At 40.4% G+C, this 15,163-nt stretch overlaps 1 non-coding gene across 1 annotated transcript; it reads left to right on the forward strand.

Annotated features, from left to right (window-relative positions):
• The first annotated feature begins 4,203 nt into the window (after positions 1-4,203).
• LOC118489935 lies at positions 4,204-4,309 on the forward strand. Its single transcript, XR_004887946.1, has one exon. It is a non-coding gene; the product is annotated as a small nucleolar RNA R71 (small nucleolar RNA).
• The last annotated feature ends 10,854 nt before the right edge of the window (positions 4,310-15,163 follow it).

The following is a 15,163-nucleotide window of genomic DNA, read 5'->3' on the forward strand; positions in this document are numbered from 1 at the left end:
GTTCACGCTATACCTCTTCAGTAATTTTCCAAAGTTGAAGTTCTTGAAATGTGAACCACCATCACTTATAATAACCCGTGGGATTCCAAAGCGAGAGAAGATGTTGGATTGAACAAATTTACAAACAACCGAATGGTCGTTCGTTCGTGTTGCAATAGCCTCAATCCACTTCGAGACATAATCCACTGCCACAAGAATATAAATGAAGCCATTCGAATTCGGAAACGGACCCATAAAATCTATTCCCCATACATCAAATATCTCTACAACCAAAATTGGTTGTAGTGGCATCTCATCCCTCTTCGATATGCTACCCATCTTTTGGCAGTTTATACAATTCCGGGCGAACTCAATTGCATCCTTAAAAATAGTGGGCCAATAAAACGCACAAGATAGTACCCGATAGCCGGTTTTATGCCCACTAAAATGACCCCCGCAAGCGGACGAATGGGCATGAGTTAAGATTTCTAACACTTCCGTCTCGGGCACACACCTCCGTATAACTTGATCCGGGATCTTGAAGAGATCCGGCTCATCCCAAATGTATTGCCTCACTTGGACCATGAATTGTTGACGACGCTTTTTGGTCCAATGAGTTGGAATGGCACCCGTGGCTAAATAGTTGACGTAATGAGCGTACCACGGTGCAACGAAAGTGGAAACGGCTAACAACTGCTCATCGGGGAAACTTTCATTAATCTCACTTACATCGTCGGTCCCTTCTACCGGAATTCGAGACAAATGATCCGCTACTACATTCTCGCTTCCCTTCTTGTCTCGGATCTCTAGATCAAACTCTTGTAATAATAAGACCCATCGAATCAATCGCGGCTTTGCATCCTTTTTCTCCATCAAATACCGAACCGCACTATGATCCGAATAAACCACTACCTTGCTTCCCCAAATATACGAGCGAAACTTATCCAAAGCATACACCACCGCTAGTAATTCCTTCTCGGTTGTGGTGTAGTTAAGTTGCGCTTCGGATAAAGTTTTGCTTGCATAGTAAATAACCACTGGTTTCTTGTCAACCCGTTGACCCAAAACTGCACCAATAGTGGTATCGCTTGCATCACACATTATCTCGAACGGCTTTGACCAGTCAGGTGGTTGCAAGATAGGCGCCTTGACCAAGTGTTCCTTCAAAACAGTGAAAGCTTGCATACACTCGTTAGTAAAATCAAACGGGACATCTTTTAATAACAAATTGCATAAGGGTTTGATGATAACACTAAAACCCTTAATGAAGCGTCGATAAAAACCCGCGTGTCCCAAGAATGACCTTACACCCTTAACATTTTTAGGAGGTGGCAAAGATGATATTACCCGTATCTTTGCCTTATCCACCTCCATCCCCCTTTTCGAAATCACATGCCCCAACACAATGCCCTCTTGCACCATGAAATGACTTTTCTCCTAACTTAGCACTAAATTTTTCTCAACGCACCTTTTCAAAACCTTTTGCAATTCGTTGAGACAAGCATCAAAAGTAGTGCCAAAAATGGAGAAATCATCCATAAATACTTCGAGCGACTCTCCAACCATGTCCGAGAAAATACTCATCATACATCGTTGAAAAGTTGCCGGAGCATTACACAAGCTAAATGGCATTCGTCTAAACGCAAAAGTGCCATATGGACATGTGAAGGTGGTCTTGTGTTGGTCATCCGGGTGTATGGCGATTTGATTATAACCCGAATACCCATCTAAGAAGCAATAATATTTTTGACCCGACAATTTTTCAATAATTTGGTCAATAAAAGGTAGCGGGAAATGGTCCTTAGAAGTGGCGGCATTCAGTTTTCGGTAGTCAATACACACCCGCCACCCGGTAACCGGTCGGGTGGCAATTTGTTCACCACTTTCATCCTTGACTACTTGAATGTCGGCCTTCTTAGGCACAACTTAGGTGGGACTCACCCAAGCACTATCCGAAATCGGATAGATGATTCCCGCATCCAACCATTTGATTACCTCTTTTTTTACTACCTCCATTAGGTTCGGGTTCAACCGCCTTTGAGCTTCTCGTGTCAGTTTGGCATCTTCGGTTGTGATAATTTTATGCATGACGATGGATGGACTAATTCCTTTGAGGTCGGCAATCGTCCATCCAATAGCACCCTTGTTCGCTTTTAACACCTCCATCAACGCTTGCTCTTGTGCCAACTCCAAATTAGAGGCAATAATGACTGGTAAAGTGTCATTATCCCCTAAAAATACGTACTTCAAATGGCTAGGCAAGTCCTTGAGCTCCAACTTTGGTGGTTCCTCCAATGATGGTTTTGTACCCGAATCGATTTCCACCGGTAGACCCTCGAATTGGTGGGTCCATGGTGGTCTACCTTCCTTTATTGCCATAGCATCTTGTGCTTCCTCTTCAACCCGTAGTGCATAAGCATGTACCTGTTCAGCAAAATCACACAGGCAAATATCCAAACCATCCTCCTCATACTCATGCGGGTTGCATCCCTCTACTATGTCTGCCATGAAACACTCATCAACACCGTTAGCATTAGAATTGTTAGTAAAAACATTCAAACGCATTTTTCGATTTCCAAATGCCATATCAACTGTACCAAATCTACAATCAATAATAGCATGTGCGGTGCTTAAAAATGGCCGACCTAAAATTATATTTTGTTGTTGTTTAGGGTCCGCCGATGAGTAATCCAAGACTAAGAAGTCCACCAGGTAATAAAACTCATCAATTTTTACAATTACGTTTTGAACCATACCCCGAGGCAACTTATGAGACAAATCGGCCAAAACAACCGTCGTCTCCACCCGTGCTAATGGACCAAAGTCATATTGGTCGTATAAGCCCCCCGGTAAAATGCTAACTCCGGCTCCAAGATCTAGCAACGCCTTAGCCATTTGAAAGTTACCAACTTGTACATTAATCAATGGCGTGCCCGGATCTTGGAGCTTAGGAGGAAGCTCCCCATTCAACACCGCACTTACTTGCCCGGTCAAATCCACCCGCTTAGGCACTTTTTTCTTGTTTTGCCTTTTTTGTGTACATAATTCTTTTAAGAATTTTGCATAAGCGGGGACTTGTTTTATTGCATCGAGGAGTGGGAGATTTATTTTTACTTGTTTGAACATATCCCACATCTCCTCTTTTTGAGGACCTCTCGACACAATAAAATTTTTCTTTCCCGGGTCAAGTAAGGCCGATGGAAATGGAACTTGACTCGATTCACCCTCAACTTTTTCATTCTTTTCACTTTCACCCAAACCTGTTTTTTTATTAATTGTTTCTTTTGGTTTAACCGGTGAAAGTTCATCATCACTTTCAATTCCCATGATGTCCTAAACCACCCCCTCAACCAATTCGGGTGACAAATTGGCCTTAAATTCTTTCCCACTTCTTAAAACACTAACATGATTGATATTAACGTTACCTCGTGACGAACCATGTGAAGGGTTTACCTTAGTGTCGCTTGGAAGTTGACCCTTACCTTTCTTCAATTCCGCCACCTCGGTTGCTAATTGACCCATTTGGGTTGTTAGTGAGTGGATGCTTTTATCACGAACCTCATCTTTTTGCATTCGCACTTCATCAAGTTGGTTCCGTTTTTGCATCTCCAATTGCATGCTCTTGAGCATCTCCATCACCTCGTTTCCACCCGAAGACCCCCCTTGTTCTTGACCCGTTTGGTATTGTTTTTGATAACCTTGGTTATTTCCGCCTCGGTATCCACCTTGATTGTAAGATGGCCGTGAACCAAAATTACCTTGGCTACCTTGGAAATTTGGGTTCGCTTGATTTGAAGGGTTCCCATATCTAAAGTTCGGGTGGTTCCTCAATCCGGGGTGGTAGGTATTAGAATTCATGTTGTTGTAGTTCCTACCACCTCCTTGACCTTGACCTTGACCTTGAACCGCATGGACTTCCTCATATTGCCCTTCCAACATCCCTTGGCAATTTTCAGCCGCATGACCTATCTCATTACACAAAGCACAAACATCATAAATTTGGTTAGTAGTTTGAACATTACCATCATCTATGCACTTGTGGTCGGTCGGGCTCTTCTTGAAGCTTGAGCTTTCCTCTTTGATGTAGTTGCCATGCTTTCCAAAAACTCCCAATCTTCCTTCTCATAGTTCGTTCCAAAAGTCCCACCGGAGATAGACATCAAATCACGTGCGTCCTCGGCACTCAACCCCTCATGAAAGGCATTCATCAACTCCCATAATTCAATCCCATGATGAGGGCAGTTTTTAATCATCATATTAAAACGCTCAAACGCCTCATGAAACATCTCACCATGTTGTTGTTGGAAGCTTCTCAATCCCTTCCTTGCATCATTGGTCTTTTGGGCGGTGTAAAACTCATCCAAAAAGGTTTGTTGCATCTCCCCCCATGTATATATTGATGCCGAAGGTAACCTGTAGAACCATTTCTTAGCCTTCTCTTCCAAAGAAAATTGGAACAAAACCAATTTGATGTCGTCGGCTGAAAACCCTTGACTCCCAAGAGTGTTGCAAATAGAGTCATAAGCCTCTAAATGAAAATAAGGCTCCTCATTTGCCAACCCCTTGTACTTTGGTAAACTTTGCAAAGAGTTGGTTCTTACTTCGAATGTTCGCCCTTGATCATTATGAGGAATGACTACCGGTGAAGGGTTTTGCGTGATTACCGGCCGAAAATGTGCTTCTATGCCCCTCACATTTTCTCTAAGGTGTCTCCTTGGTACACCATACCTACCTCTCGGAATAATAGGACCATTCGGCCTTGGTACTTGCCCTTGTGGTGCGTTTGGTTGTTGAAACTGTTGTTGTCGCATCGGTGGGCGCTGAGGTGGTCTTTGAAATTGTTGTTGGTGTACATGTTGTGGCCGGACTTGTTGCAATGGAATCGGGTGTTGTATTGGTGGCCCTTGTGGTCTTGGCCGAATGTGTTGTGGTATAAGTTGTTGTTGTTGCATTCCACCAACACTTGCCATCCCTTGAGATTGACTTTGAACATACCCAAAATCCCCTTAATCACCATAATCTCCATAACCGTACCCATCATCTTCATACCCCTCAAAGTCTTCGAATCCCTCATCATAACCACCCCCTTGAATTCCTGAAGTTTGCCCAAATGGAATGGTCGAATACTGAAAACCCGATTGTTGTGGTCTAAAGGATGAGGTAGCATGCACAATAGTTGAATTTGGTACAATTGAAAAGGTGGATGTTGATTGACCCGTAGTTGGAGGAAAGAAGTGAGATAATGGTGGGATTGTTGTGGATGGATTGTAGGTGATGGAAGGCTCAGTTTGAGTGGTGATTGGTTGGGTGACATTGGATGGTGTGAATTCAGCAGTGGTATTAGGTAATGTGGTGTTTGGTGATGGTTGGGTAGAAGTAGGTGTAAAAGTTGAGGATGATTGACCCGTTGTAGGTGGAATTTGGGAATCAGCCATGATGTTTCTCGGTGTGATGGGTGAAGTGGGTGTACCAATAATTTTGTTTTCTCGCACTAAAACTCGGTTTTGTCTTAGCGTTCTTTCAATTTCCGGATCAAACGATAGTGGTGATGACCTGTGAGAGCCTCTAGTATGCATACACCTGAAGTACCTGCACACTAAACACAACCAACGTAAACCCGAAAATAACAAACAAAACTATTAAACTAACACACGTTGCGCACTACTCCCCGGTAACGGCGCCAAAATTTGACGTGATTGTCGTGGGTCACGCAAATTTAATCCCCAAACAACTATAGATAGTGGTAGTAGGGTATCGAACTCAGGGAGTATGTGGAAGATGTGTCGATTGTATAGCTTTGTATTTAAACTAATATTAGACTAAATTGCAGAAATTAAAATTCAAGAGTTTGGATTGTTGTTTTCAGAAAACTAAATTAAGCTAATTCAAATCAAAGTTGGTTGTAAAACAAATTAGGAGAGAACAATGATCACCTTAGGTTTCAGTTTCTTTAAACAATTGTGTGTAATTCCAACTAGAAAGAGTTACATAGACATAACTCGTGTATAAATGATTGAAGTGATAAAAGGGAACAAAGTACTCGGATTATATAAACGTGAGGTTGTTTCCCGATGACCAATTAATCAATAACCAACCCTAACCCTTCCCGTGATATCTCGATTGCCAACGGCACCAAGAACGTATGATTAAGACTAGAAATTGCAATATTGATTAACAAACTACAAACAATCAAGCATACACCATGATATTCAAGCAACGCAAGTTATCATTCTAGAAATTGCAGAAATAAAACACACAAAAGTTCAAGAAACATTCACCTAAGATGATCACCGAAGAGTTTAGCCGAACATGGCTCGGTGAATCATCATCATAATCAAACTATTGTTCATACGAATCAAGAAAACAAACCGAATGATTAGAAATGTTCACAAACCCCACAAGTTCTCCAAAATCGCCCCCAATGATGTCTAGAACCGTCCAATGATGAAAGATAGTGAAAAGACACTCAAAAACTAATTATATGATGGCAGTTACACTTTGGGATCGCAGCTTCCACCGTAAATTACGGCTCCACCGTAATTTACGGTGGACATAATTCTTTTACGGCATGAATAGCCTGTGTTACGGTGGAGGAGAAAGTGAAAACCAGGTCCACCGTAAATTACGGCAGGACCGTAATTTACGGTGGTCAGCTGCCTTGTCTTCTTTGTTGTTTCTTTTGTTCCACGCTCGACCCGTTCTTCATCAAAGCCTCCAAAGCTGCGTCTACACCATCTTTTAGCTCCTAAACTGCACCTGAAACATAAGCACCGTAGTTATCTAATTCAAGATAATTACACGATTTAGTGGAGGATTATTTTGTCTTTTAACATGCTTAAGGGTTGTCCAAAGGACCACCCGTCAATCTGGTGGACTCAGGCGGGGCGCGTAAGCCTGTCCCTTAGCTTACGCGGGGCGCCTAAAAGTGCCCAGTTCCAGAAAGTTTGTTTTTAGCAATCTGTTGCTAATCCAGGGGTTGTTTATGCAAATTCTTTGTGTGGTAACCAAGTTACCACCTCCCCAAGGCTTTGAACCTACAACAAACAAGTGTATGGCCATGATTTAATGCTTGGAAGCTACACAAACATGTGGAATGATCTTATTGAATTGCTACAAGTATAAATAGCCATCCATTTCACTTGTTTCTTTGCTCATTCCTCATTCTTCTCCTCTCATATCTGCTTGGGAGCTCTCTCAAGCATTTGGGACTTTGTCTTCTTTGTAGAAAAGATAGCAAGGACCCTTAGTGAGCATTCTTTCATTCTTTTATTGCTTACTAGTTTAAAAAGTCAAACAGTGTTTGACTTTCTGTTTGACCAGTCAATGGTCAACGCAAAGTTCGGTTGAACTTTGCAACGTGATTGTAATCACGTTAGTTATAATCCTTAGTGATTATACCCGCTGATTACCACGTTAACTAGGTGTAGTGACGAGTCAAAGTTTCGGTCAAAATGCGTTTTATCACGCATTTTGCAACGGAACTAGTTTTAGGTATCAAAACACTTTGTTTTGATACCAAATCAGTAGGTTAAACATGTTTTGACATGTTTAACTCGTCACTATTAGTTAGTGCTTGTTTAGGGTCGTAAGGTAAGCGGTCTAAACAACCGCTTAGACTTTCGAACCCGACCTGTTTGGTCGATCTTTAGGATCCGACCAAGCTTAGTTAGTGATCATAGTTGCATAGGGAATAACCACTGAGGTTATACCTTATGATCACATAGGATTGGTTAGTCGTATGCTAGTTAGCTTGTATGCCCATAGGAAATGACCAAAATGCCCTTTTGAAGCATAAATCCGTATTTTGACTATGCGAACATATTTTTGACATATAATCTGAATTAGTAACATGTTTAGGGATAACTGGGCATGTAAGACTTGACATAGCACATAGTTAACCATCCGAACATAGTTTTACGCAAACGACGCATTATAGTGGCTTATACTACCATAATGGGTCGAAACGGGTCAAAAGCACTTAGGTAGACTTCTAAATCAGAATGTTAGGTCTATTAAATCATGCCATATGAGTTGCAATACTCATTTGATTTATAGAACTTCATTCTATCCTATCTCCCGATTTAGGATCCGATTGTTTAACATAGCGATTCCATACTAGGTACCACTTGATTCCTTGATTTCCCGAGCTTTGTTAGGACACTTAATCAAGGATACTCGCAATCTCAAGTGAGTACATAGTCCCCTCTTTTACTGTTTTCAATTGTTTTGGGGTGAAACATATATGCCTATCTATTATTTTCCTGAATTTTAAACTATATGATTACACATGCTTAGCACACATTCTTTTGACAAATTAAACAGTTACCTATGGTTTAAAAACTGATTTTCCAAAACTTATAAAACTAATTGTTGGATTGTACCTATTTTATACATTCACCCAGCCGATTGGTAGTATGATATAGCGCTATAGGACTAGACACCCCATTCCTGTTGTATGGAATGTCAGAAACCAAATTTAAACCAAATAGAAATTGCCTTTATGGTATTTCTATGGTCTCCAAAGTGTAGTTTGATACACTAAGGCTTGATTGAATACCAAATCACACTTTCTTTGTATATGTTGATATACTACAAAAGTACAGTTTGATTTGCTCTCAAATGTGATCTACCAAAGTATATTTTGATATACTATGTACAAAATCCAACATATGTTTTAATATACTACTTTTACCAAAGCATAGTTTGATATGCTACTGTTTACCAAAGTATAGTTTGATATACTACCTACTTTTTTATTTCATAAACTAAAGTATAATTTAATATACTACCAAAGCATAGTTGATATGCTATTTTTAAACCAAAGCATAGTTGATATGCTATTTTCAAACCAAAGTATAATTTGATATACTACCGATATTTTTATCCTTAAACCAAAGTATATTTTAGATATACTACCAAAACTATTATTTTAATTACTAAAGTATATTTCGATATACTATCCATTTAACTATTTCAAAACTAAAGTATACTTTATTATACTATTTATACAAAATTTCCAAAACCAAAGTATATTTTTGTCTATACTATAAACCCATTTCCAAAACGACACGTTTTCAGAAACAAAACTTTTACATTAGATTCATGGCTATTTTGAAAACATAAATTCTTTTTCTCGCATTATCCAAAGCCATGAATTTAATACACAAAATCCTATGTTACTCACAAGCATTTTTATGCTGACGTACCTATTTTCATATATGTTTCAGGTACTGCTGTGTGATGATTGTTGATGTATGCTACACATAGGATGGACTTATGCTTTAGCGACTGATGTGTGTAAAATGCAACATATAAATTACATCAAATAAGGCATAAAACTAACCATTTTTGAGTACTAATGTTGGAAAAAGAGTGTTTTTGTCTTCCTTTTGTATTTTCAGGATGAAATGAGCTCAAATTCACAAAAGAAGCAAAAAGACAGCTAATTCTAACATAAATACAAGAAAAGGAACAAAAGTGGATTGCCCGAACCCTCAACGGCATCCTCCCAAGCAGAGAAGAGAAAACAGAAGACTGAACACGCCCCGTGCTCAGCCAGCACGGGGCCGTGCCCAAGAAGCAGCAGAAAAGACAAACCTATAGAAGCTTCTATTGCCCACCACGGGGCCGTGTCCAGTGAGCATGGGGGCGTGGCGAAAGTACAGCAGGCGCATTAATTGTAATTGCGAATTACAATTAATGAAGAGAGAGAGTGTCAGACTGGCACGGGGGCGTGTCCAGCGGACACGGGGCCGTGCCCAGCCTTCTGTTCAGCCTATAAATAGGAGTGCTTGGTTTCATTTCAACTCATCCCTTGGCACACCACCTTTCTCACACTTCATCCACCACCCACCACCACCATAACACCATCATCCATTGTCCATCGTAGAGTGTGTGAGTCGTCTCGGGATCCAAGATTGATCGTAAGAGTTCCTGACAATTCAAGGCCATGTTTGCCTAAGTCTCTTACATCACTTGGTGAAGACAAGTGTTTAGTATAATACTTTTTATTTTTAATCTTTTTCACTTTTTATTTGGTTTTGTATTAATGACTTTAATAACTAGTTGCTCATGTTGAAGGTGATCTTTCCTTATCGTTTGTTCGTGGTGTCTTGGCATTATTTTACTGTCTATATAAAATAAAAGATTTTCACCATTCATATCTCCACGGTCTATATGGAGGTATGTTGGCTACCTGGTCGGGGGTTAAGGGAACGGTTTGGTAAGGGTCTTGCCCTTGTTCAGCGTTTAGAGGTCCTACAAGGGACCTGGGTCAAATTTAGTAGGATCTCCTTCAATGCCCATAGGTATTGGATGGCGGGGATCCAAACTCTTTGACCCCCTCATAAGTTAACTACTATTAATACTATAACCCGGCTATTTAGGACTGTATCCCTGCTGACTCAGACTACTTAGCCGAGGGTAACGTCACCGCCAAAAGCGGGGCCTACCACAATTTGCATTAATAACTTAATTCATTATCTTCCAATAATCCAACCCTTTAGGATTGTATCCTTGCTGACTCAAACTACTAGGTTGAGGATAACGTCGCCTTTAAAAGAGGGGCCTACTACAATAACTAAGATAATCTCTTAAACAAGTGCAAAAGTGCGAAAATAATCAAAGGTTATACTAATACACGAGTCGGATCCGAGTGATTCATCTTGTCTATCTGTTTTTATTTTATTTTTATTTTTCAGCATTTAGTTAGTTTTTATTTTCTTAGTTTAAAAATCTTTTCTCACTTTTTGATTTGATTAGACGTTGAGGATAAACTGGTACTAAAAGCTCTTGTCTCCTTGGATGACCTCGGTATCTTACCAACACTATACTACGTCCACGATGGGTGCACTTGCCCATATGTGTGTTTAGTGTTAGTGAATATCGTGTTTTATAAATTTTAAACTTGGCTAAAAGTGTAAAAAAGGCTTAAATATACATTAAAAATATATTACACTACACGCACATCAAGTTTTTTTGGCGCCGTTGCCGGGGACACAAGGATTTTAAGAAAGTTAGGAATCAACGGCCTAATCATATTTTTATTTTTCTTTTTATTTTTTTAGGATTTTCTTAGTTTTTCAGCTTCTGCAGAGCTCAGCACGGGTCGTGCCTGCTGAACACGCCCCCGTGCTCAATCATTGGAACTGGCAATCCTGTTTTAAGTCAGACAGTAAGCTGAACACGGGGCCGTGCTCACTCAACACACCCCCGTGCCCAAGATTCTCTTACTGAAAACAGAACCGTTAGATCCCGGCGGTTGGTAATTTCTGACATAAACATGAGTGATAGTAATTCTTTTTTACTTTCGGCACTCTTATGGTACGTGGTGTCAATTATGTGGAGGCGAACATGAAGAATTAAAATGTTACTTTCTAAATTATAGGCCCCACTATATAGACCCACCAATTCATTATAACCTTAAGAGGGGCGAAAGTAAAAATAAGCACTATCTATCCCTCGAATGCGCCCAGCCAGATATTCTAGGGGAAATGCTCCTTGACGAGTTATTTCAACTAGAAGAGCTAATTCTAAATTGGTCAAAAGAACTTAGGAAGGATTTTATTGATCCACCCCAAGACGATGACCATGAAGAAATGTTGGAACCGCATTCCGACAACCTCGTTGCTTCCGAAAATACCTTCATACCTAGAAAAGACTTGGACGATAGTCGTCCCTGTGCCAATTGTGCCGTGAAGGACTCTCCATCGACTTCGTTCGGTGCATACATAGACCTGAGCGATTCAGCATACACCTTCTTTAACGAGAGCCCGGAAAAAGGTTGGACTTGTCCACCTAGAATGAAAATAGGAATTACCCTCACCGACAACCTCTTGCGTTCTCGCCTTAGTCTAGGACAATTAAGGTATCTTAGGAACTTTGGGGTTGTTCCATCCAGTAAGGAACCACCCGATATCAATAAGATCCTTAGGAACAACAAAACTCCATAAGATAGCCTCCAGACACGGGGCCGTGTCTGGTCAACGCGCCCCCGTGCTCACCTAAAAGATTCTCTGCTGATTTTGTCAGAATACGGACAAAATGTGTCAGGATTTTCTCTGCACACTGGGCTGTGTCCAGCGAACACAGGGCCTTGTCCAGTGCGCTGTCGTTTTCTTTAAATGCAGCCTAATTCCTGCTCATTTTTGACCACTTCACTAGACAGAGATTCCTGGGATCTTCACTCATACCATCCTAGGTAAGTGCTAAAAGAAGGTTCCCAAGGACCATCTTGTCCTTTCCACTTTTGTTCATTTCCCCTTCTTTCAAAATTTTTCAACATTTCCTCCATGGAAGCTTGGAAACTCCATGATTCCAACCTTCTATGTGAAGTTTGTAAGATTATTTGCTACGGATTCTTGTTTAAAGTTAGTTGTATAACTTTGTTTTAAATTATCTAAGCTTAAACCACAGTTAAAAATCATGAAAATAATTTAAAACCCCAAGAATCCTTAGCCTAAAATCCTGTAGACAAATGGACACGGGGCCGTGTTCAGCAAACACGGGGCCGTGTCCGAGGTGCTGTTTTGTAAAAATTTATTTCTCTTCGGTTTCTTTCTCAGAACATGGCAAGCAGAGTAAGTGGGTCATCTTCAAGAAATAACCGACAGGGGAGGAGGCCGTCCACAGCAGAAGACTCCCTAGTGAACTATGTTTACGCCTTAAGGGGGGCCATTGACGAAATGACGGGAGTGGAGGAAGTGTTAGTGGACCGTATCAACCATCTGACGGTGGGATTGGAGGGTTATCTTCGAGAGGTAAACCTCTTGCACCAGAGGTTAAACCTTCTTGCTTCCCCGCCTTTGGTTCCCATAATAACCCTAAGAGCGTGGAACGTAGTGCCCGAGGTCATCATTCCGGCCGAATGGTATGCCATGCACCAAGAGCCTCCGCAAAGGGTGGTGCAAGGAGTCCCGGTGAATGTTCCCCCTCAAGCCACTGAGGAAAATGAAGCCGCCTTCTTCCTTCCAAGGGAGATAGAAGAATGGCTTTGAACGACATCTAAGGAACCATCGGCCAAAGGTCCTACTACATCGGGAAACTATTCTCGAAATTTTCTTAAGAAGTAGAACCCTTTATGATAACCTCGTGTATCTCCTGACCTATTTAGTTAAGTTTTTATTTTATTTTATTTAGAAACTATATGTATCTCTCTATGGTTGCAATGAAATGATGGTTTTTAAAAGTTTGATGGTTCATAATAAATAAAACACACTCATGGTGGTAAAGGATGACAAAGGGAACGAGAAAAATGGCCCCATGCACAAGAGCAAGGCAAACCGACACAAAATTCTCCATTACAGAAGGCTTAACACGGGCCGTGTCCAACCAACACGGCCCCGTGCTGAACCCCCTGCAGAAAAATGCCCAGTTCAGGTAACTGGACACGGGCCGTGTTCACCAGACACGCCCCCGTGTCCAGGCTTCTGTCTCATTTCTTTAATTTTTGTTACTGGCACCTGAACACGGGGCCGTGTCCGGTCCCCACGGGGCCGTGTCCAGACTGCCAGTAACATAAATCTTTGCTTTTTAACACCACATTACACATCCAATCAACCTAAAAATTTATTTTTGGGACACATTGAGGACAATGTGTAATTTAAGTGTGGGGGGCAAGCTAACACCTCGAAATTTTGCAAGTCCTAACAACAAGCCTTACACAAAACTCTATTGGAACCGCTAAACACCCCAAATTTTTTCAAAAATTTTCATTTTTTTTACTTGTCTAAAGTTTAAGTTAGGAATCCTAAGATTAATAAGGTTATATTTTTACAAATTTTACAACCGAAAGCGTCGTGATAACAAGAACCAACATAAGAAAATTATGAAACGGCATAACAAGCTTAGTTAAAATTTGATTATATATGCTCGATCACATAAAAACCCATTCCCATAAAAGTGAGTTTTGAGCCTTTATTGAGCATACAAATTCACATCTTTAGACTAAATGCTCATTTTTCGTTTCTTGTGTGAATAGCCGCTTGGTTCTTACAACTCTAGAACTTGCCACGACGATTCATTCCCCGGTCCTTACCAACTTAAACCCAAGTAAGTAAATGATGGAGGCATTAGGACTAACCATTTTTCTTTCTACACCATTATTTTTCAATTTTTTTTTACCACCTACCCAAAATCCCCCTAGTTAACCCCTTTGAGCCTAAACCTTTCATTTCTTTACCCTAAAACCCTTTTTACCCACCAAAAACCCTTTTTATTTTCACCCTTTATTTTAGTAACAAGCTCGGTTTTTCGTAAGCTCGGTTTTTTGTGTGATCAAAAAAAATATGAATGATGAAGTTAAAAACAAACAAAGCTATGAAAACAAAAGCTTGTTTGGAGAAATACTTCAAAATAAAAAGTCACTAAAAACAAAGTATTTTACGAAAACCGACGCTTTTTACGCTTTTCGCCCTTTTACTAACCACTAACCCAACCACCCACCTTTAGCCCAAGCCTAACCCTTCACCCAAAAAGTCCTCTTGATATTTACAAAGGTATATAGTTAAAAAGGAGGAGGATTGATTGCTTGGAAAGCTTATGGTAGGAATAAGTTTCATGCCGCTCTCGAGTGATTCACTAAAAAAAAATACACCTTCGGCCGAGTGTTGAGTGATTTCTCCCGTGAGGTATGTGAACTTGTATATAAATGAAATTTTAAAAAGGCATGCTAAGCCTAAATAAGTAATTTCTCTTATGAAACGTTCTAAATAAATCATAACGAATAGGATTGTAAATAAATAAAAATAAAACCCAAAAAGATCTTGGATTCCCGACACTCTATGACAAGCCAAAAACCTTCTCTTCTACCCATTCCATTTCGGAGTGTAAGCCTCATATTTAAAGAGTTTTGCTTGAGGACAAGCAACAGTTCATGTGTGGGGGTATTTGATGTGTGTAAAATGCAACATATAAATTACATCAAATAAGGCATAAAACTAACCCTTTTTGAGTACTAATGTTGGAAAAAGAGTGTTTTTGTCTTCCTTTTGTATTTTCAGGATGAAATGAGCTCAGATTCACAAAAGATGCAAAAAAGACAGCTAATTCTAACATAAATACAAGAAAAGGAACAAAAGTGGATTGCCCGAACCCTCAACGGCATCCTCCCAAGCAGAGAAAAGAAAACAGAAGAGCACGGGGCCGTGCCCAAGAAGCAGCAGAAAAGACAAACCTATAGAAGCTT

The sequence above is a fragment of the Helianthus annuus genome, chromosome 2, assembly GCF_002127325.2.
Source record: "Helianthus annuus cultivar XRQ/B chromosome 2, HanXRQr2.0-SUNRISE, whole genome shotgun sequence".
Taxonomy (NCBI): Eukaryota; Viridiplantae; Streptophyta; class Magnoliopsida; order Asterales; family Asteraceae; genus Helianthus; species Helianthus annuus.